We start from the raw sequence: 22,094 nt of genomic DNA, 5'->3' as shown, positions 1-22,094 counted from the left end.
CCGGGAAGGCATTCGCCTGCTTCTGATAGCACCCCGGTGGCCGACCAGGGTATGGTTCTCCGACATTATGGACCTGCTAGACGACCGTCCATGGCAGATTCCTCTGAGGAGGGATCTGTTGACTCAGGCGGGGGGCTCGATCTTTCACCCCCAGCCAGAGTTATGGAACCTGTGGGCTTGGCCCCTGAGGGGGCAGAGCTCATAGAAGAAGGGCTGTCAGCAGGTGTCGTGGAGACTATACTCAGCTCCAGGGCTCCTTCCACCAGGAAGCTGTACAACTTGAAGTGGAGAGTGTTCTCCATATGGTGTAGAGATTGTGAAGTAGACCCAGTGAACTGCGCTGTGGCTTCAGTACTGGAGTTTCTGCAAGATCGGTTTTCCGCCGGGCTTACCCCGTCCACACTTAAGGTGTATGTGGCAGCGATAGGAGCTTTCCACGCACCATTAGGTGAAGGACCTCTGGGGAGGCACCATCTGGTTGTACGGTTCCTCCGAGGAGCGCGGAGGATGAGACCTGTGGCTCGTTCCAGGATCCCTGCGTGGGATCTGGCAGTGGTGCTCGAAGGGTTGGTCGAGGCCCCCTTCGAACCGCTGGAGTTGGCGGAGGCCAAGAACCTCACGCTGAAGGTAGCTTTTCTCTTAGCCATCACCTCTCTGAGGAGGGTGGGGGACCTTCAGGCATTGGCAGTCACACCCAATTGCTTGGAGTTTGCCCCTGGCAACGTGAAAGCTATCTTGCGGCCGATCCCGGGATACGTCCCCAAGGTACCGTCTAATGCGGTACGGTCGGTGGTTCTCCAGGCTTTTCATCCCCCGCCTCATGTGACGGCAGATGAGGGCAGGCTTCACCTCCTCTGCCCGGTGCGGGAATTGAGGATTTATTTGGAGAGGTCTGCCCAGTGGAGGAAGTCAGACCAGTTGTTAGTGTGCTTTGGTCCACCTAGGAAAGGGCTGCCTGCAGCAAAACAGACAATTAGTAACTGGATTGTCCAGGCAATAGCCACGGCCTATCAGGTGCGCAACTTGCCTTCACCTATAGCCGTGAGGGCTCATTCGACCAGGGGCATAGCCTCCTCGGTAGCCCTCCTTTCCGGAGCTTCTTTGCAAGAGATTTGCGAGGCGGCTGGGTGGGCCACTCCGCATACTTTCGTGAGGTATTATAGTCTGCACCTCCCGGCGACGCCAGGCGCTAGGGTGCTCGGCCCCTGATTATGCACTCCGGTTCATGTCATGGGGCACAAGATAGGCGAGGACTAGTGGGTACTCGTTCCCCGATGTGTCATCTACGATGACGCAGTGCGAGTTCCCTCGATAAAGGGAACGTCTCGGGTTATGAATATAACCCATGTTCCCTGAGAGGGAACGAGACACTGCGTCTCGTAGCCCCGCCTATCTACAGAGCGGCCCGCTTCATAGCAGTAAGCTGCGTTTGCTTGTGCCGGCGTCCCTTTATACCTCCGGGTATGCCGTCACTCGTTACGTCATCACGCAACACCAATCAAGATTGGACTTTTTTGATATGAACTCAGCAGCGTCACGCCGAGGGCGTTCCCCGATGTGTCATCTACGATGACGCAGTGTCTCGTTCCCTCTCAGGGAATATGGTTTATATTCATAACCCAAGACGTTGTCTGAGAAAATGTTAAAGGGGTGGTTGCATGCGATTTTAACTTAGTTAGTGTGTAATGTTGCTGCTAGAGCACAAACAGTATCTGCAAAGTTACAACGCGGAAAGTTCAATGCAAACAGAGATATTGTCTTTTAAAGTTATGCCAGTTTATTGCCTATACAAAAACGGCCGGTTTGGACTACAAGAGCTTTCTTTCTTTCTTTCTTTCGTTTCCGGACAAACTGTGCTCGGCACTTCAGCCAATAAAAATACATGAAACTACATTTGGCCATCCAACCAATCTATGGCCATTGCGTTTTTCGCAGGATCGTCTTCATAGAAGCAGGAAGCAAACGAGTCGTCCAAAGGACAGTGGCGACAGTGGTGTGGAATAAAAGTAAAATAAGAAAAATAAGGTATTAATAATAAGTATTAATACATGTTATACTGCGCCCCATAAAGACAACCAAGCCTTGAAGAAAAAAAAAAAACACGGAACCCCCCCTTTAACAGCAGAACTGACAGCATTATTATTTTTATTGTTGCCATTTTAATCTATTTTAATAGGCCCATCCAAATGTTAGTGAGAAAAATAATTAAAAAAAATAATTAAAACTTTTAAAGGATTGACTTAAAGGACAAGTCCGGTGAAAAATGAACCTAAGGGGTAATTAACAGATGGTTACCGAGTAGATCGTTCTCTGGGATGCGTTTTCATGAAAATTTAATATAAAAAGTTTTATCTCTAAAAACAGATTAGCTTATAATGCTTGCATATGGGGCACAGAGTAAGTCAAATTAAATTATTAGTTAATATCACTAACAAGGCTTAAAATAGCCTCACACTAACACGGTAGCATGATGAGGGTCCCTAAATGCAAACCGAAGCATTGAGAACTTTGTAAGTGAACAAACAGTTTAATAAGAAGATACTTTATAAAGACCATTACGCGTATACAGACAGCAGCCATCTTGGAAAAAAAGTCTCGACGAGTTGAGCCACAAATGCTGTGCTAAGTGAGCTGGTCAATAGGAATTAATTTTGTGAAATCTAATTACGTGGACATTTTTATTTTTATTTATTTATTTTCTCTCTTGCATTCATTGCTTTCTTCTGGAAACAATGGACCATATGAGAGTCCAAGACACAGTTCATCACTTAGAAAAGTGTTCGTGGCTCGACTCGTCGAGACTTTTTTCCAAGAGGGCTCCTGTGCGTGTAATGGACTGTCTTTATGAAGTATCTTCTTATTAAACTGTTTGTACACTTACAAAGAAATGCTTTGGTTTGCATGTAGGGACCCTCATTATGCTACCGTGTTAGTGTGAGGCTATTTTGAGCCTTGTTAGTGGTATTAACTCAGGCCCCACTTTATATAAGGTGGCCTTAAGTACTACTTACAAAAACAAATAAGTACAATTTACTTACTGTGTTCAAATTGTATTGCCAAACACCTTTGCTGATATTGAGGTGGGATACGGGTAGAGTTAGGGACAGGTGTGGTGGTGTGGGTCAGTTTAAGGGTAGGGTTAGGTGTAAGGGAAGTGACAACTGTGAATTTTTAAGAAATTAATTACAGATGTAATTACATGCTGATATTTTTAAAATGTAAGTACAATGTAAAAACATGTATGTACACAATACGTGCATTGTATCAAATGAGTAATTACAATGTTAGTACATAGTAGTTAAAGCCACCTAATATAAAGTGGGTCCAAGTAGCGATTTTAATTTTACTTACTCTGTGCCCCATATATTAGCGTTATAAGCTAATCTGCTTTTAGAGATAAAACTTTTTACATTCGATTTTCATGAAAATGCATCCAAGAGAACAATCTACTCGTTGACCATCTGTTAATTACCCATAGGTTAATTTTTCACTGGAGTTGTCCTTTAAAAAGCACAGCATTATTTAATGTATTTCCACTGAAACAGAACGACAGGGCGAGACACACTTAACAGCCCCTCCCCTTTTAAAAAATTGCCAATAGTATTTTGTTTATATCACAGCTCAGCCGGAGCCATTGAGCTCGATAAAGCCACAGCAGTTTCCTCGTAATCTCTATCTCACATTTACACTGTTTGAACTGTTCCTTATCCCCTATTGTGCCATTCATCATATTGAAAGTATGTATTAACAAGTGACCGATTTCAGCCACAGCTACAGCATCTAATAATATTGTAAGGGCGGGATGCTTCAGATTCTGGAGAGCATTTGATTAGATGTCATCAAAATCATTGATTCATACTGGCGGAAGTGAGAGACTGTATGTTCTGAATGTGTATATCTTCTAAATGAGAATGTTGTCATTGTTTTGGAGCACACTAGCTTAGGCCTCTATATATACAGTAAGACTAACACGTTCATAATAAAAGCCATACTAAAAAGCCGGAAGTATGTTGCTACAGGTAACTCCGCCCACTCCGATGGGGTAAACAACATCAAGCATTTGCTAAGGGGAGTAGAATTTTACAGTCGGAAATTATGACAAATCATTCAGGTGTCTTATAGCCACAGAAACCATACAAATCATGACGTTTGGTGAAGCATCATGGCAATATGATAAGGTATGTGAAAACGAGTTTTGTTAGTTTTACGCTCGTTGCAGCCCGTTTACAGGTGCGAGAGAGCAGCCTGGTCTCATCGTTAATACGTATGTTACTTTCAAAGAGACTAAACGTATGTCTTAGTACGTTTGGAGAAGTGCTAAAATGTAAAATATAGTCGTATTTGCAACATTTAAACGTAGTATTATTACATTTTTACAGCTAAAAAACATAAAATATTTACGAATCCATCATGAAATCTTTTTTTTTAAGAATACAAAACTTTATACTGGTAAAAACATTTTTTTTTGTTGTTATATCATAAAGATATCTATATAATTTCCCTTTGACCATTTTATTAATTAATGTACCCTTAACACTTCCCCAAACCTAAACCTACCAATTTAATACAGAATATAAAGAAAATAAAAGGTAAAACGTTGGAAAATTACGATTTTGATAACAATATAGCATTAAAAAGTATTTTGAACGGCTAATCCTACATTTACCCCTAAACCTACCCATTAGCATTTATTAAAACAACGTACTGTTATAAATCAAAGCATAACAGACAGACCAGTGTACTCACAATAATTTATTTATTGCAAAAATGTCAAAAGCGGTACCAAAAGTAGTTCAAATGAAGATGTGTTGCAGTCGCAGTCCTCTCTGGTGGTATATAACGTTAATAGTTTTGTATGAGGTACAGAGCAGAATGTTAGCTATTAATCAATGAAAATATTAATCCGGCTTCTCTCCGTTACCCATTTCAAATACAAATCGACTGAAACACGGCATGTCAAAATCTGTGACGAAGCAGCAGCGAAGCAGGCGAGAGCCAATGAGCGTTCGATGCCACTGCCGTAAATCATGTCGTAACGCTTCATGAGGGCGCGTTTTTTAAATTTGAATTCACAACGAGCGCGAGATTTGATGTTTACCGTCGCGCTACTGAGAGGAGATGAAGACTAATGGAAGGCTAATGAAGATGAAGATCACCGGGCTCAATTTGGATTTGTTTCTCGCAAACATATGGATTCTAACGATTTGGATTACAGCGAACGAATAAAGTGTTGCGTTTTGTGAATTGATGTTGTGTTTTGATGTATCTTGTGATCGCCAGTTGCAGGAGAAAATGCCTTTTTATGTCTCACAGCAAACAACAAGCTAAATACTACAAAATGGTTGGCAAGAATGTTATTCATCTGACGGTTTTAAAATTCAGTCTTCTTTTAACATTATCTAGTCACCCGAAATGAGTTTGTAGTGATGTCACGAAAGCAAAATGTTATTTTATATTTCTGTTATTTTAGATTAGGTTGATTAACTTAGTAAAATGCATTTAATAAATGTGACTGAAAACATGTATTGATGTGACTATTGGATATAAAATAAACAATATTAATGCCACGATTTATAGGAGCCGGTGGCTGGTAACTTACACGTTCACACTTGGATACGTAGATAATTTACATTTTAGTGCTGTCAATACGTCAATATTGTACATTTTAGTGCTGTTAATAAGTCAGTATTGTACGTTTTATTGTGTGTGAAAACGTTAGTCAATGTACGTGTAGTAGAATCACACTTTACGTAAAAATACTCACATATTTTCATGAGATCACGTTGCAGAGAGAGAACAAATGCACTAATTGGCTATGTTTTGTGACTGATTGACTGATTGTGTTGCTCCCTCCCTGTATTTTGTTGACATTTATACTCTCCTCCTCATTCATAGTTTGAAGTTAGACATCAAACTTCTTAGTATTCCTCAATCAATTAATTATAAACATTGTGACAAGAAAAAAAAAGTTATAAAAGGATGCCTGTTTTTCCATATTTTTTTTGTAAAAATTGTATAGGGTCACTAAAGACTCGAGGTGTGTAACAGTATAAGTATTTTTTTTTCTTCCGCACAACAATAATTAAATCTTTGATGACTGAATAAGTGCAATTTATTTTTATTCTACATGCTAGCAATGTCTGATACACAATGATGAAGTGTTGTTTCACTCATAGTTACTACAGGCAGAAAATAAAAGAATAGGAAGTATCATCAGCAAAACTTAAAAATGCCTCAACGTGTCTCTCTTTACAGCAGAGCGTCACTGTCACTTGATGGTGGATCTGGTGAAGAAGGTGTCAGCAATCAAAATATTGATTTTAAAGATGTTGAAAATGATAATTTTAAGAATATGTCTAAGATTGTGAATATGAGCCAGATGCTGAATGTACAGGGAAATGTGTTCTGAAGAGGACACTGATGATTGTATAAAACCTCTCAAACTGAACCCTTCCAAGCTCAAAAAGTTAACAAAATGTGCTTTATTATATTCTTCTGTAATTGTTGTTCTTATATCAGGAGAGTTTTATATTTACGTGAAAGGTGGAGATCCATCCATTTTAAATATAGATCCGGGCCGCTAAAGACCCGAAAATGTAATAATGTCTGGCGAAACATTCATGCATTTAAGGGTTCAAGAAGGATAATTGTTGTTCCCCTTCCTATACGCTGAAAAACATAGGTTTTTTGTCTTTTAGTTTGTGTTAGCCTTACTGTTTTCTATAAGCTAGCGTGATCCAAAACAACATATAAGATATATTTATGCAAAGATATAAGCATTCAAAACAGTCTGCTCCGGTCCAGAGACATGACAACACAGAGTGGATCATATGTATACGAGGCTCATTGGAAACACGTGACTCTGCCTACATTTTTGCAACACCCGAATTATGTACCTCCAGGTACGTCTACCTGCACTTTTTGGGTGAAATGTCCACCGGAGGCGCTAAATGGTAATATTTTTTCTCCATTCCCAGACTGATCTAATGAAATGGCGTATATATGACACGCCAATTCGTATGCCATTTTGGCGTGCTATCAGGACGCATATCCGCTTTTTAGCGTGTTTATCAACGCCGTTACAATCTATCCCTCTACACTGCCCCACCCCTTAACTTACCCATCACACACGCACACACAGAGCCCCTAAACCTACCCATCACACACACGCACACACACAGTCCCTAAACCTACCCATCACACACGCACACACAGAGCCCCTAAACCTACCCATCACACACACGCACACACACAGCCCCTAAACCTACCCATCACAAGAAACATTCTGCATTTTTACATTTTCAAAAAAAAATTTTTGTATGTTTATAAATCCATTTACTTTGTGGACACACACACATATTCAGACACATTTTGAAAGCGTAACTCAATCCCTTCCCTAAACCTACCCATTTGTGTATTATAAAAAACAGGATATAACAGGCAGATATGACTGCATACATAATTTATTCAGAAAGTACAAATATTCCAAGTGTTCCAAGGCCAAACGATTGATTTGTGTGAAGAAAATCCCCCAAAGCGATTAGTAATGTCAAGTCCATCCGCCAAAGATTAATAATACATTTCAAATATTGCCGCCGGAAGAAACGTCAGTCAGCTTTGACAGCATTGGCTGTCGTGTGTCTCGTGACCAATTTCGTCATTACGTCAGTTTCGATTGTAAAATGCCATTGGCTCTCGTGTGTCTCGTGACCGATCGCGTCATTCAACTTGTGTGTATCATTTGAATTAGAAATAGGAATGAACGAACGGTTGTTCTGTTCGCAAAGGAGCGCGATCATCATTTCAACGACTAAAACATTAAGATCAACTCTGTTCTTCACATGAAGATATCGTATGACTTCAGAAGACTTGGAATACAACATGAGCTAATACTTTTATATAGTTTTTTGGTCAGTTTTTGCAATAAATACATGTGACTGTACATTTATTTGCCTGTTACTGTTACGTGTTTTATATTGTTGAGAGTTGGTAGGTTTAGGGTAGGAGTGGAGTTAGTTACTCCAAAACATAAAATTAGGCTATACATATTCATTCTGTGAGATCAGTCATGATGTCATGTTGTGCAATGGAGAAAAAAATATTACCACTTAGTGCCTCCGGTGGACGTTTCACCCAAAAGTGCAGGTAAACGTACCTGCTGGAGGTACATAATTCGGGTGTTGCAAAAATGTAGGCAGAGTCACATATTTCCAATGAGCCTGGGTTGATACGAGACACGGAAACGTACCAGACCCATTTGAATTATAAACAGAATGCTATATTTTAAAAAGATATGGAGGAGATTATAAGAGATTAGGAGGAAACTGCAGCTTTACCGTGCTCAATGCCTCTGGTTGAATTGGGATATAAACAAAACACTATTTAAAAAAAGGAGATGAGCTGTTCGATATGTCCCGCCGTTTCAGTAGAAATTACATCAACACACTAAATAATGCTATGTGTTTCAAAATGCTTCAGTGAGCCTTAAAAGGTTTTTGGGTGCCAATAAACCTTTATTTTTTCAAGACTGTAGGGGAGCATATACAAAACCAGAAACCAGAAATCAGGACAATCTCTCCCTCCCCTCCTATGATGTCACTGATTGGGGACGCACAGACAAATAAAATAGCTTATTACTCTGGGTTTAATTATTCTTTGAAACATTTTTTAATATTTTTTTTTATTATTTATATGATAATATAAGTACACAAGTCAAGAAAATAATACTGTTCTACTTGTTTTGGGATATTTTACTCGAAAAATACACATACGTATTGTGCCTTTAGACTTCTCTTTCATGTGACACGTCCATTATTTTGTTCACACCTTGTATATGGCATTCAGGTGGCTGTCTTTAGTTAGATCCTCTTTAAATTTGAATTGTTTGGGATAAAAATATTTACTTGATCTGCACAAGAAAAAACCAACACAACACAAAGCACATTAAAACCCCCTGATATGTTTGAAGAACTGAGGGTTCTAGATCCTTCAACTCAAAGGTCCAGTGTGACGAATCCCCTGAACTGCAACAAAGAAAACTCGGCATGGCCATGATATGTGGTCTCAATTCATTTTCCACTTTCTTAACGCTGGAAAACAGAGATGCCTTTCCGATTTTACCATGTACCATTTGCCCCCTGTTTCATGTGGCCTTTTGCCCTGATCTTTCCCTCCCCTCCTTAGTCCTGCCAGCATCACAGAACTTGCAATAATTGCCGATTTCTAACTTCCCCTGGAACTAATGTGATAAAATCTAAGAAAAAGACAAGGTAGACAAAGAGAAAGATGTAGCCCTGGGCAGGACGGCTAGCAAAGGTCTAAGCCAAGGCAACAAGTGCCTTTGGGACCTAATGGGATTTTCAGGGGCTTGCATTGATCTCCTGCATGCCCATTCACAGAGTCTTTTGGCAGCCGGACGGCACACTTCAGCCCCCCAGCTCTCCCTGGTGCACACCGAGAGGCCCACCCGTGCAAAAGCAGATCAGCCGCTCTCTGAGGTCACAGCTACAGGTGATACTAATGGACAGAGGATCTGTCATTAGTCTAAGAGCGCTGAACCACTGCATATGGCACAACTCACTGCTGGTTAGACAGATAAGACTCTACATAGAAGTTAGTGAAGAAAGCATTGCATCAGTTTTCCAATATAAGATTTCCAAAATAGAACATATTGTGTCTAATGTTCTTACAACACCAAAGGTGGTATCAGATAATAATGCCATAATACTTTGGCATAATGAAGCCAGGAACTGACACTTTTGGACACTTAAAGGGATAGTTCACCCAAAAATGAAAATTAGATGTTTATCTGCTTACCCCCAGGGCACCGAGATGTAGGTGTGTTTGTTTCTTCAGTAGAACACAAATTAAGATTAAAAATTTGAATTAGACCCAATTGGCATGCATTATACAAGCAACGGTTGGAGTTAAAAATCTTAATTTGTGTTCTACTGAAGAAACAAACACACCTACAACTTGGATGCCCTGGGGGTAAGCACATAAACATCACATTTTCATGTTTGGGTGAACTTTCCCTTTAAGTTGCATGCATGAATGTCATTGCCTTAGACACAAAAGATTAAGTGGCATCTGCAAACAAATGCTGAGGTTTTATCAAAAAGTAACTTCCGTTTGGTCTAAAGCAAATTTTTAGTCAGTGATATGGCATCTGTTTTCTTTTTGATCTTAGAAGAGTAACCACAGGTGTACTTCATCCATAATCCATTAATGTTTAACAACCAAAAAGTGTTATGATAGTTCATTTTTTTTAAAGTATGTCTAGTATTTTACCATATCTATATTATATGTTGAAGTTGTACCTAAAAGCAAGTTCTTTGTGAACTTTTTGTTTAACTGAAAAGTGCTGTTTGTGCTGAATTTCTTCAAATGAATGTCACTTAGCTTAATATCTTGTTTTTATGCAAACATATTCATATATATTTAAGTGTGGTATAAGTATCCAAATACTTTTTGGGTTATCATAGTAGGGGAGGCCGGGTATGTTTGTAACACTTTATTCTTCAGCTCCTAAAACAACCCTTTTTTTAGCTACGTGTCTGAAACTTTTAAGCAAAGTAGCCACATTTGTCTACTAAATGGCAACAATTAAATTGTCTCCAACTATATCACAGACTTTGATGATGACAAATACAAATTGGTCCTTTGTTACAACCTACCCCACTACCGGGGAAGGTTGTAACACCCACTGGGGTAAGTTGTAACAGGTAGACAAAATGCACACAAACTAAGGGTACTCCAAATGACAGCCACAACAACATTTATTTTAAATGAATGGCTGCAACAATAAAATATGTGTGAATATGGGGTAGTTTATGTGCATATTGTGTGCGTTTGTGAATGACTGTACGTGTGCATTCATATGGATGTGTGTTTGCGTGTGAGGGAGCGCAAAGAAACATAAATATTGGCATTCTGTAGAATTATTCAAATCACAAAAAATGTTCTTAGTTTTATGTTAGTCGGGTGGTTGTTTTAATAGACGTGTGAAAAACTACCTCACCACTGTCACCCATTGCTAGCTGTGTTAGCATGGTGCTTTGAAATTAGCATGAGGATGACAAACCATTCTTTACTAGACTTTCACCTGATATAACTCATACAACATTATCTTGGAAGAAGTACTAAACAAAATATTTTATTATAAGGTCTACCTCAGAATTAGATTTTCTGCTGTAGCTTCAGAAGAGATAGCAACAAAGACTGGGAAACCTCCATGTGGGATCGTAAAGGAAGCCAGAGGAAACTGAAACTGTCATATGACTTCTATCTTAGCCGTGATTTGTGGAATTGGTAATGTTACAACTCTCCCCTTGTTACAACTATACCTTAGTCTCCCCTACTGAATATACCATGTTATTTACATAGTACTTTAAATAATATTGGGTAATATCATGTCCCATAAACCATTGTAGTACGACAGACCTTTTTAAGTACTTTTTTATTAGTTTTATGCAAACTGTTCAGGCTCCACTGTGGTCTTCATTCTCCAAACAAAACCCAGAAACACAACTGATTTGATTATTAGTCACTATAATGCATTTACACTAAAAAAAAATAGATTTTTTTCAGTGATCATTTATTATGGTATATTAAATAGTGCTGAAAAGTGACTCATTCAAATTAAAGAAGCATCTGATGAAATTATAATATAGCTAATGAAAACACTTTGAACTAATTTTCGTTTATTGGTACATTTCCACAGACCAATTACCCCCAGTGTTCATCATTGCTCTAAATGTTACCATAACAAGAGCGCGAACACTTGTTCATTCATCAGTCTTGCCATGTCTGTTGTTACAGCATGTACTGTATATAGACAAGTGGGTTCATTCTTTGCAGCGAGGGCTTCCTTTGTATCACTGACGGCCACAGAGAGAGCTCCAGGGCTTGATCTGAGGGTGGGCAAATCTGACAGCCCACACTTTGAGTCGAGGGGGAAGGGAGCCAGTAGCTCTGTCAGGCAATCTTCAAGTGGCAAAGCTTTTCAAAGCTTTGTTATCCACTTTGGGATGCCCCCTCTGACCTCACTGTGGACATGCTTAGCCCTTCAAGGAAATGGAGAGGGATCTAGGGCGTTCTGCATTGTCGTCCGAGGGAAGCAGGGTTCAGACTCGCATGACCGCCATTCCCCAAGGAGCGGTCGGGGTGAAGACCCGGCACAAAGGTGAACCAGGGGAGTTGTCATCGGACACATGAGAGAAGCAGAGCAGCAGAAAGATTTAATGTCCACAAGGCGACCTCCTTGTTTTGCGAGGCTGTAATACACAGCGCCTATTCTCTCTTTGTTTTACTTTTCCTTGTACAACTATGTCGTCCCTCTCGATCCTTCTAGCAACAAAAAGAGTGTTATTGAATTGAATCTGTATTTTCAAGCTTGTAGGTCAAGGAACATGGAGATTCAATTGAAATGTGTTTGTATAGCTTTTTCACAATACACATCAGATCAAGTCAGCTTATGTCTGGAATGTCTTTACGATTCAGCTCTTGTTTTTGATATAAAAGCTAAATCTAAGTGTAAGAAAGAGATTCTGGTTCCCTGAAACAGGGAAGGACTACCTTATTTAAAATAGGCTTCAAATTATGTGAAGTTGCATAAATCAGATTCAGAAAGAACGTCAGATTGAAGAGACGTTCAATATAAAGTTCTTTGTAAGGAGATACTCATTACAATTTTCTGATTAAAATATGGTGAAGTCAATAGAAAAAACATCTGATGGAAACTAAAAATGTCCCTTATAGTCTCATGCAATTTTACCTGAAAAAGAACTTTAAATAAAATACTGAGTGTCTCTGTTGTGAATTCTCTCTTTTCTCTGATGTTGGAGGAAAGATCATGGTAGAAGCAGGTGTTACACACTTCTCTATATGTGCCAAATCAAACAGCCACCGATTCCCCACATCAGTCGTTACATGAAGTAACAAATGTGCAACAGTTGGCTATTTCTAAATCTAAAAGGCCAACCCAAATCCATCTTTGTGGTTCATTCAAAATAAAGGTGAAGAGTAAAAGTTGCGCTCCATCTCCTTTGATTTAACCCTTGTTTTGAGATACTGCCCAGTCTGGGTTCATCCCTGGCATGCCAATAGCTCCACACAAAATGCAATTAAAAGAAGCTGCCTTCTCATTCTCTGTTCCAGACACTTTCACTCAGAGCTTAATCCATCCCCCAGCTTTAAGACCCTTATGTGATCTGGGACACACGGTTCCTATTCACACTGCTTCATCCTGCTCTTTTGTGTTCTTAATCGTTCCTCAGTATTAAGCAGCCTTGGCAGCCCAATCCCCTTACTAACACACAGCCTTGGCGCTTTGTTAGGTCCAGGCATCACCCCCCATCCACTGAGCTGCGTACTGCCCCTCTGCTGCCCCTCTCCTGCCTGAGAGGCCCTTCTTCATGTCGCCCGGCTTATCCCATGTCGCTTCACGTGCCAGTTGTGTACCCGCAGACATGGAGAAAGGGGAGTTAGCAGACAAATAGTGAAATCTTCTCCATCAATGAGGATCTCGTGCACTCACAGATATGCAAAATGAGTGAATAACTGTTATATCTATTCTGTTCTTTACATCTGCAATCCTGGTTGTAAATGGTTGTAAATATTGTTAATATAAACATTTGTCGGAATTTAAATAAAATGTTGAATAACTGCTGTAGACTTATTGTTCATTTTGCGCAATTGTTGTCAGAATGTCTATAAATGCACACACACATACTGATCAGGCATAACAGGTGAAATGAATAACTCTGCTTATCTCGTGGGTGGGATATTTTGCTCCCCACGTGCATCAATGAGCCTTGGCCGCCCATGACCCTGTCGCCAATTCTGATTTTTCCTAGATACTGACCACTGCAGACCGGGAGCACCCCACAAGAGATGCAGTTTTGGAGATGACCCAGTTGTTTAGCCCTTACAATTTGGTCCTTGTTAAACTCGCTCAAATCCTTACACTTGCCCATTTTTCCTGTTTCTAACACATCAACTTTGAGGACAAAATGTTCACATGCTGCCTAATATATCCCATTAACAGGTGCTGTGATGAAGAGATTTTATATATATACGTATAAATCAATGTCATTTATTTCTGTAGAATAGTCTTCCCCAGTCTTCAGTGTCACATGATCCTTCAGAAATCAATGTCTAATATGTAAAATAATATGTATAAATTGTTTTTGGAATTTAATGATTAGAAAGTTAAAAAGAACAGCATTTATTTGAATTAGCACTTTGTTTGTAACATAAGTATCTTTATTGTCACTTGCTGTCCTTGAGTCCTTAAAGGGTTAGTTCACCCAAAAATGAAATTGATGTCATTAATGACTCACCCTAAGGTCGTTCCACACCCGTTAGACCTCCGTTCATCATCGGAACACAGTTTAAGATATTTTATATTTAGTCCGAGAGTGTATGCCAGTGTATGCACATTATACTGTCCATGTCCAGAAAGGGAATAAAAACATCATCAAAGTATTCCATATGTGACATCAGTTAGTTAGTTAGAATCTCTTGAAACATCGAAAATACAGTTTGGTCCAAAAATAACAAAAACTACGACTTTATTTAGCATTGTCTTCTTTTCCGAGTTTGTTTTCAAACTACAAATAAAGATTCAAACGGTTGTGAATCAGCGTATTGATTCATGATTTGGATCGTGTGTCAAACTGCCAAACTGCTGAAATCACGTGACATTGGTGATCCGAATCATGAATCAATATGGTGATGGACATGGACAGTATAGTGTGCATACATGCTGTCGGACTAAATATAAAATATCTTAAACTGTGTCTGAAGATGAACGGTGGTCTTACGGGTGTGAAACGACATTAGGGTGAGTCATTAATGACATCAATTTCATTTTTGGGTGAACTAACCCTTTAAGTCCTTGCTTAAAAAAGTAATTCATTTTTTAATGTATTAATTGATTTTTAAATATAAAATCTTACTTAGTGTAAGTATTTGAATGTAGAGTAAAATTAATTCAAAAAGATAGTTTTCTGGTTATAACCAAATCATGCTTTTAGCCAATTAAAACAACTGCTTCACTCAACGTTCTTTTTGGATGGGAATAAAAAACTTTAGCTTTTGAATTATATGCATTTTGTAAGGAGCTCTGTACTGACACACTTGTAGGTCACACTTACTTCAAAATATTGTGATTAAAAAAAAATTGTAATAAATTAGTTTGGGATAAGCAACACATTTAGATATCAGTAAACCATAACATTGTTTTCTTTCTTTATCGTGAAAGACTATAGCCGAATGCTTTTTTACTGTGCAACACAATAGGTATAATTTTCAGGTCTGATTTCAATACAAAGCACCATTAACTTCAGTGAGCAAGGAAAACAGTATAGAACATTGTAAAGCCATTAAAAGAATATTTTCCCCTCTCTTTGTTTTTATTTCCCTCTGTCTCTCTCCAAGTGCTCCTCCACACAACTCTCAGCCACACAAACAAATGCAAATCAGTCTGAAAACTTTACATAATGTAACTCGGACCCCTATTTTAGAACTGGCTTGAATGGCTCTTAAAGGGGGCCTAATTAATCTAAGTATAGAGGCAATGGGCCCTCTTGGAATTTTTTCCCTTCTTTCTCTGTGCAGAAAGAAAGAAAGGGATCAGGCCTCCCCTTTCTGTCCAGAGAGGAGTCCGCCTCATTCAGCCATTTATGTTAACATTACTGAATGTTATACCCTGTGGGTGAGCAAAATCAATCACTCCAACTCTGTCCTCATTCCTTTTTAACTGTTGTAAAATGTGCAGTGGTGCAAAGGCGTCCAAAGATATATAGCAATATTCGCAGTTGTTTTGGCCTGCACGTTTTAAGCAGCTAAGAAAGCCTGGTGCTAGAGTTGTCAGGTGCTGGGGTGACCTGAGAGAACAATGGGAGAAGAGAAGCAGAAGGCTCGAGATGAATGCTTTTGGTAAATCAGTAATAGAGCTAAAGGGCATAGCCTGTGGGGAATTTGCTGGCTTATAAAAGAGCTTTAAGAGGCCTTCATTCATATGGACCCAAAGAGATTTGAATTGCCCCCTTCACAATCACTTGAAAGGCAGAGCTCAGGGTGTTCCGAAACAAAGTGGAAATCACGCTGCCTTTCAATGGCTCTAATAAGCTTTTAACTATTTTACATTATGGCGTTACCCTCTTCATCTCCTCTCCACAAGGCATTGTTTTGCCATGTAGCAGGCCAACTTAAATGTGTGATTTATACTTTTCTTCATGGTGTATTTAAACAAAAAAATTGCAGAAACCAGACGCACATCTCAAATGAATGGGGTTGATTCAGCTTTATTTTATAAGGTAGAAAATGGGCTTCATTATTTAACTGACGGTTGGGTCATTGCTGGGGGGGAAATACAAGAGACTCCAGTTTTCTAGACATGAATTGTTTTCGTGACATTTTACTTCATGAGTTACAAGTTTTCAGCATATTTGTTCTTATACCACAGGCCTTTCTGATACAAAAAGCACTTAATGTTTTTATATAGCCCAAAAATGCTCAATTGGTTACCAAAAACCTTTGATATCAAGAGGTTATAGCTGCCTAAAGGCCACGAGTCACAGACAGCATCTCTGTTGCCATGGTTGTTTTTATTGCCCTGGAAATTGCTCCTCTCCACAGTCTGCAGGGGTCATGGGTTCAGTTGTTGCCTGCCTGCACCTTCAACTTCTGCGCACCAAGGCAGGGGATGATGGGAGGAGATGCGAGGGAGCCGGAGAGACGCACAGCCAGAGTCCTCGCCCTCTGGATGACACTCTAAATTTTGGGGATCCCTCGGCTGTGTGGACATTAAGAATTTCATGGTAATTGTTGAAGACAAGGAGGAGGGCTTGACCTCCACTGGCCTGATTGAGTTCTCATAAAAAGCCCATAGCCTGGCCCCATTGATGCCCTCAGACAGTAAAAAAAAAAACGATTGGTCTTCTGAGAGGAGACGTGAAGTGGAGCAAAATCCCTTTTATAGTTTTATACCAACAACTCCTGCTTTTACTTACAGATTTTTTGATATAATTGTGAATGTTTATATACATCTGTATTTGTCTCCTGTAAAGCACTTTTAAAAGGTGTCATAGACAATAAATAGTTTTACTTACTAAAAGAATGTGGTGATAGCAGATTTGTACAGTATAATTAGACACCACTTTTATTTGATTAGCTATCAGGTCTTTAGATTTCATTAATTGGCTGCTTTGAAACGAAACTTCTTGGATATGGTCATCAATATTCAACATCTCTTGGGACCCCTTGTATTATCTCTATTAACAAAACAGTGCATGCACGCGAATGAGGCAAGGCTTTAAAACGCCTAACTCCCCCTAACTTTAGTGCATATGATTGGATATTTGCTCATATCAGATTCACAGGCACACTCAAACAGAGCTGAAATAAACTGAGAGATATATTTCAAACGGAGAGAGAAATGGAAATAATTAATTAAATGCTAAACCGGAAAAAAGGCAATTCCCCACTGCGTATTGAACCGTGAATGCCGAAAGGTTCAATATTATATATAATTCATCCCAAAGGTATTCTAAAGTGTTAAGGTCTGGACTCTGTGCAGGCCAGTCAAGTTCCTCCACAAAAAACTTGCTCATCTATGTCTTTATGGACCTTGCTTGTGATGTTGGAACAGGATGTGTATAAATAGTACTAGTGTACAATCTCGTGGAATGTATTTTGGCGTGCATATGGTACGCATTTTTCCGCGTGCATATGATATGCCCTTTATGGCGTATATACGTACGAACCCCCCACCCCACCACCCTAATCCTACCCAAGAGCGTGTCATATGCACGCCATAAAGTGCGTATGATATGCTTGCGAAAAACTACGTAGCATTTGCACGGCAAAACTCATTTTGGCATATCAATTCCATGAGATTTCACACTCGTACTCGTAATTGATACGCATTACCATGAGATCGTGTTGGGATGGGGCCATCCCCAAAATCTTCCCACAAAGATGGGAGCATGAAATTGCCCAAAATGTCTGCTGTAGCATTAAGAGTTCCTCTGAAATAGCCCAACCCCTGAAAAACAACCCCACACCATAATCCCCTCCAACAAACTTTACACTCTCCAAAGTTCAGTCAGGCAAGCATTGTCCTGGTAACCGCTAAATCCAGACTCGTCCATCAAATTGCCAGACAGAGAAGCATGATTCATCACTCTAGAGTCCAGAGGCGACGTGCTTTACACCACTGCATCCGACACTTTGCATTGCACTTGGTGATGTAAGGCTTGGATGCAGCTGCTTGGCCATGGAAACCCATTAGCTCTCTATGCACTTTTCTTGAGCTAATCTGAAGGCCACACAAAGTTTGGAGGTCTGTAGCTATTGACTCTGCAGAAAGTTGGTGACTTCTGCACACTGTGCGCCTCAGCATGCGCTGACCCCGCTCTGATTTTACATGGCCTATTACTTCGTGGCTGAGTTTCTGTTGTTCCAAATTACTTCCACTTTGTAATAATACCTTACAGTTGACCGTGGAATATTTAGTAGTGAGGAAATTTCACAAATTGACTTGTTGCACAGGTGGCAACCTATCAACTGAGCTCCTGAGAGCGACCCATTCTTTCACAAATCTCTACACACACACACACACACACACACACACACACACACACACACACACACACACACACACACACACACACACACACACACACACACACACACACACACACACACACACACACACACACACACACACACACACACACACACACACACACACACACACACACACACACACACACGTGTCGTGTTTCCATGTTTCATGGGGACTTTCCATAGGTGTAATGGATTTCATACTGTACAAACCGTATTTTCCATCCCCTTACACTGCCCCTGCCCCTAAACCTACCCATCACAGGAACCATTCTGCATTTTTACTTTCTCAAAAAAAACTCCTTCTGTGTGATTTATAAGATGTTTTCCTCATGGGGACCTAAAAATGTCTCCACAAGGACAAGGATTTCGGATATTGCCATCTTTGTGGGGATTTGTGGGGACTTTGTGACATTGCCATTTTGTCCCCATAACGTAGGGATTACCAGGCCCCACACACACACACACACACACACACACACACACACACACACACACACGCACGCACGCACACACACACACACACACACACGTTACATGATTTCATGTTCATAGTATGCTCTTAAATTAATATTTAAATTAGGATAATGGATAACTAATGGATAAATAAAAACAAGTCAAGTTCTTAAGACTTTGAAATTTGTTTCCAACTGGTATTTTAATTACCAATGTTAAATATACGTGCTTGCTAAATGGCATTAGTCAAAACTGACAAGTGATATGATCAAAATAGCCAGTTGCCACCAAATTGATTCATTGGATAGTTATCTGTAATTCCGGGTCACCAGAGAGCAGAGTGAGACATCAGTCTTACCGTGGCATAGCGTTGGTGCAGGTGCAGGGTCATGGAGAGATGGAAGACAGGGGAAGAGGTTATCTTGTGTAGCACTGAGAGGGGAAAAATCACATCTGTTTATCCAAAGCTGTGGCTTGGATTGAATTTCCCTGATTTTTATCTGGAGTCTCAGAGGAGCTGCCTCACCAATGGGAGTGGGGTGAAAAAGCCATCTATTTAGAATCATAGTTTGCGTTCAAGCAGCTGCATGGCTTCCCTTTTGATTGACACTTTCCTGTCGCTGTGGGCCGGGGGCCATAGGTTGTTCCTCCTTGCCCTTGAGGGGGCAGGTGAGGTGCAGGTGACAGTGCGTGGCGATACTGGCGAGAGCGGCTCCTCCTCTATCGGCGGTTCTGCTCTCCTAGGCACTCCAGTCTAATCAGACAGCACTTAACAGTCTACAGCACTTGTAACCTGCTGCCCTCCACTTTAAAGCCACTTTGAGATGCATCCATTTAAAAAGCACAGTGCTAGTGTATTGGCAAGAGGACATATTATGATAAGATCATGTGACCGATAGCTAAATGAGACCACAAGTGTTGTGAAGTTGGCTGCATAAAGAAATGCATAATTGAGCAAATTCATAAACTACCTTTCAAAATCTTAACCAAAATACTTTTTTTTTTTGAAAGAATTGTATACTTTTATTCAGCAAAGATACATTAAATTGATCAAAAGTGACAATAAAGACATTTATGTTACAAAATATGTCCAATTCAAATAAATGCTGTTATTTTTAATGTATTTATATTCATTGTTTTCCACAAAAAAATATTAAAGGTGCACTATGTAGTATTTTTGCAGTAAAATATCCAAAAACCACTAGGCCGGTGTTATATTTTGTTCAGTTGAGTACCTAATATCCCAAATGTTTCCAACTATTTGTAAATTGTGAGAAAATTGCTATTTTAATTAAGGACCGGGACGTTTCAGCACAGCGTCTGAGGAAGTAACGTCATAACATAATTTTCAACACACTTAAATGTATCTAATATGATAAACAGAGCTGCATTACCTCATAATCATAACCGGAAGAGCGGATCAGTGCAGGCCCCGGCGACTGTGTCCTGTCCCGTCATAATAAAAGTCCTGGTGTTCGCGAGGCGGGTATTTGTTTAACAATCGCTCCAGCAGCTGTGCTCAGGTCCACAACACTCGGTCCTGCTCTGCCTTACACTACGGTAACGTTAATAACCACATGCATGAACGTGATTTCTGCCCGAGTCCTATTTTCCACCGGCTGTGAGGTGAAGACCACATGTCCCAAGATGCTGCGCTCAAACTTTGCGTCACCAAACTGCGCATTTGTTTTGAATAGGCGCCCTCCAGTGGACGGAAAGTTGCATAGTGCACCTTTAAGCAGCTCAACTGCTCAATTTGTTTTTACAGTTTTTCTAACAAATCCGCATGAAAATGATTTCTGAAGGATCATATGACATTGAGGACAGCTGAAAACTCAACTTTACCATCACAGGAATAAATTACATTTTTAAAGGTATATATAATTAATGCAAATAATTGCAGCCTCGATGAACATGTTACATGTTGAACATTTAAAAAGGTTAAAGTTGCATGCAAAATAATAATAAAAAAGTGTTCCCCTTTAATCCTGGAAATTATCAGAATGCTTTAGGATTTCATGAATTTCTTTAAAAAAAAAAGTTATATTGTTAAAGGTTTAGTTCACTCAAAAATGTTCATTCTGTCATTAGTTACTCACTCTCATGCCATTCTAGAACCGTAAGACCTCCATTCAACTTCAGAAGACAAATTAAGATATTTTTGTTGAAATCTGATGGCTCAGAAAGGCCTCCCTTGGCAGCAATGACATTTCCTCTCTCAAGACCCATAAAAGGCACTAAACCACATGTATCAAATCAGCATTTTTGGACCGCCAAAGTCACATGATTTCTGCAGTTTAACGGTTTGACACGTGATGCGAATCCAACACGATCTCATGGTCATGCGTATAAATAGTACGAGTTTGCAATCTCGTGGAATGTATACGCCAAAATGAGTTTTTCGCATGCATATGAGACGCACTTTATGGCGTGCATATTACACGCTCTTGGGTAGGTTTAGGGTGGTGGGGTGGGGGGTTCGTATGTATAATACGCCATAAAGTGCGTATCATATGCACGCGAAAAAACGCGTACCATAAGCACGCCAAAACTCATTTTGGTGTATACATTCCACGAGATTGCAAACTCGTACTATTTATACGCATTTTCGTGAGATCCGTCTCTGCGAATCATGAATCGATATGCTGATTCATAAAGCTTCATGAAGCAGTGTTTTAAAATCAGCCATCAATATATAAGTTGTTATATAGCGCATAAAAACTATTCTTGTCACTTCAAAAAAATGTGTAGAACCACAGTAGTGAGATGAACTTTTTTAACAATGTCTTTAGTACCGTTTATTGGTCTTGAGAGAGAAAATGTGGAGGCTTTTCTGAGCCATCGGATTTCAACAAAAATATCTTAATTTGTGTTCCAAAGAGGAGCGAAGATCTTACGGTTCTGAAACGGCATGAGGGTGAGTAATTAATGACCGAATTTTTATTTTTTGGTGAACGAACCCTTTAAATGAAGATATTTTAGAATCCACACTATTTTACTCATCA

This window comes from Pseudorasbora parva, chromosome 11 (genome assembly GCF_024679245.1).
Source record: "Pseudorasbora parva isolate DD20220531a chromosome 11, ASM2467924v1, whole genome shotgun sequence".
NCBI classification, from domain to species: Eukaryota; Metazoa; Chordata; class Actinopteri; order Cypriniformes; family Gobionidae; genus Pseudorasbora; species Pseudorasbora parva.
Note: the sequence above shows the minus strand (reverse complement) of the source record.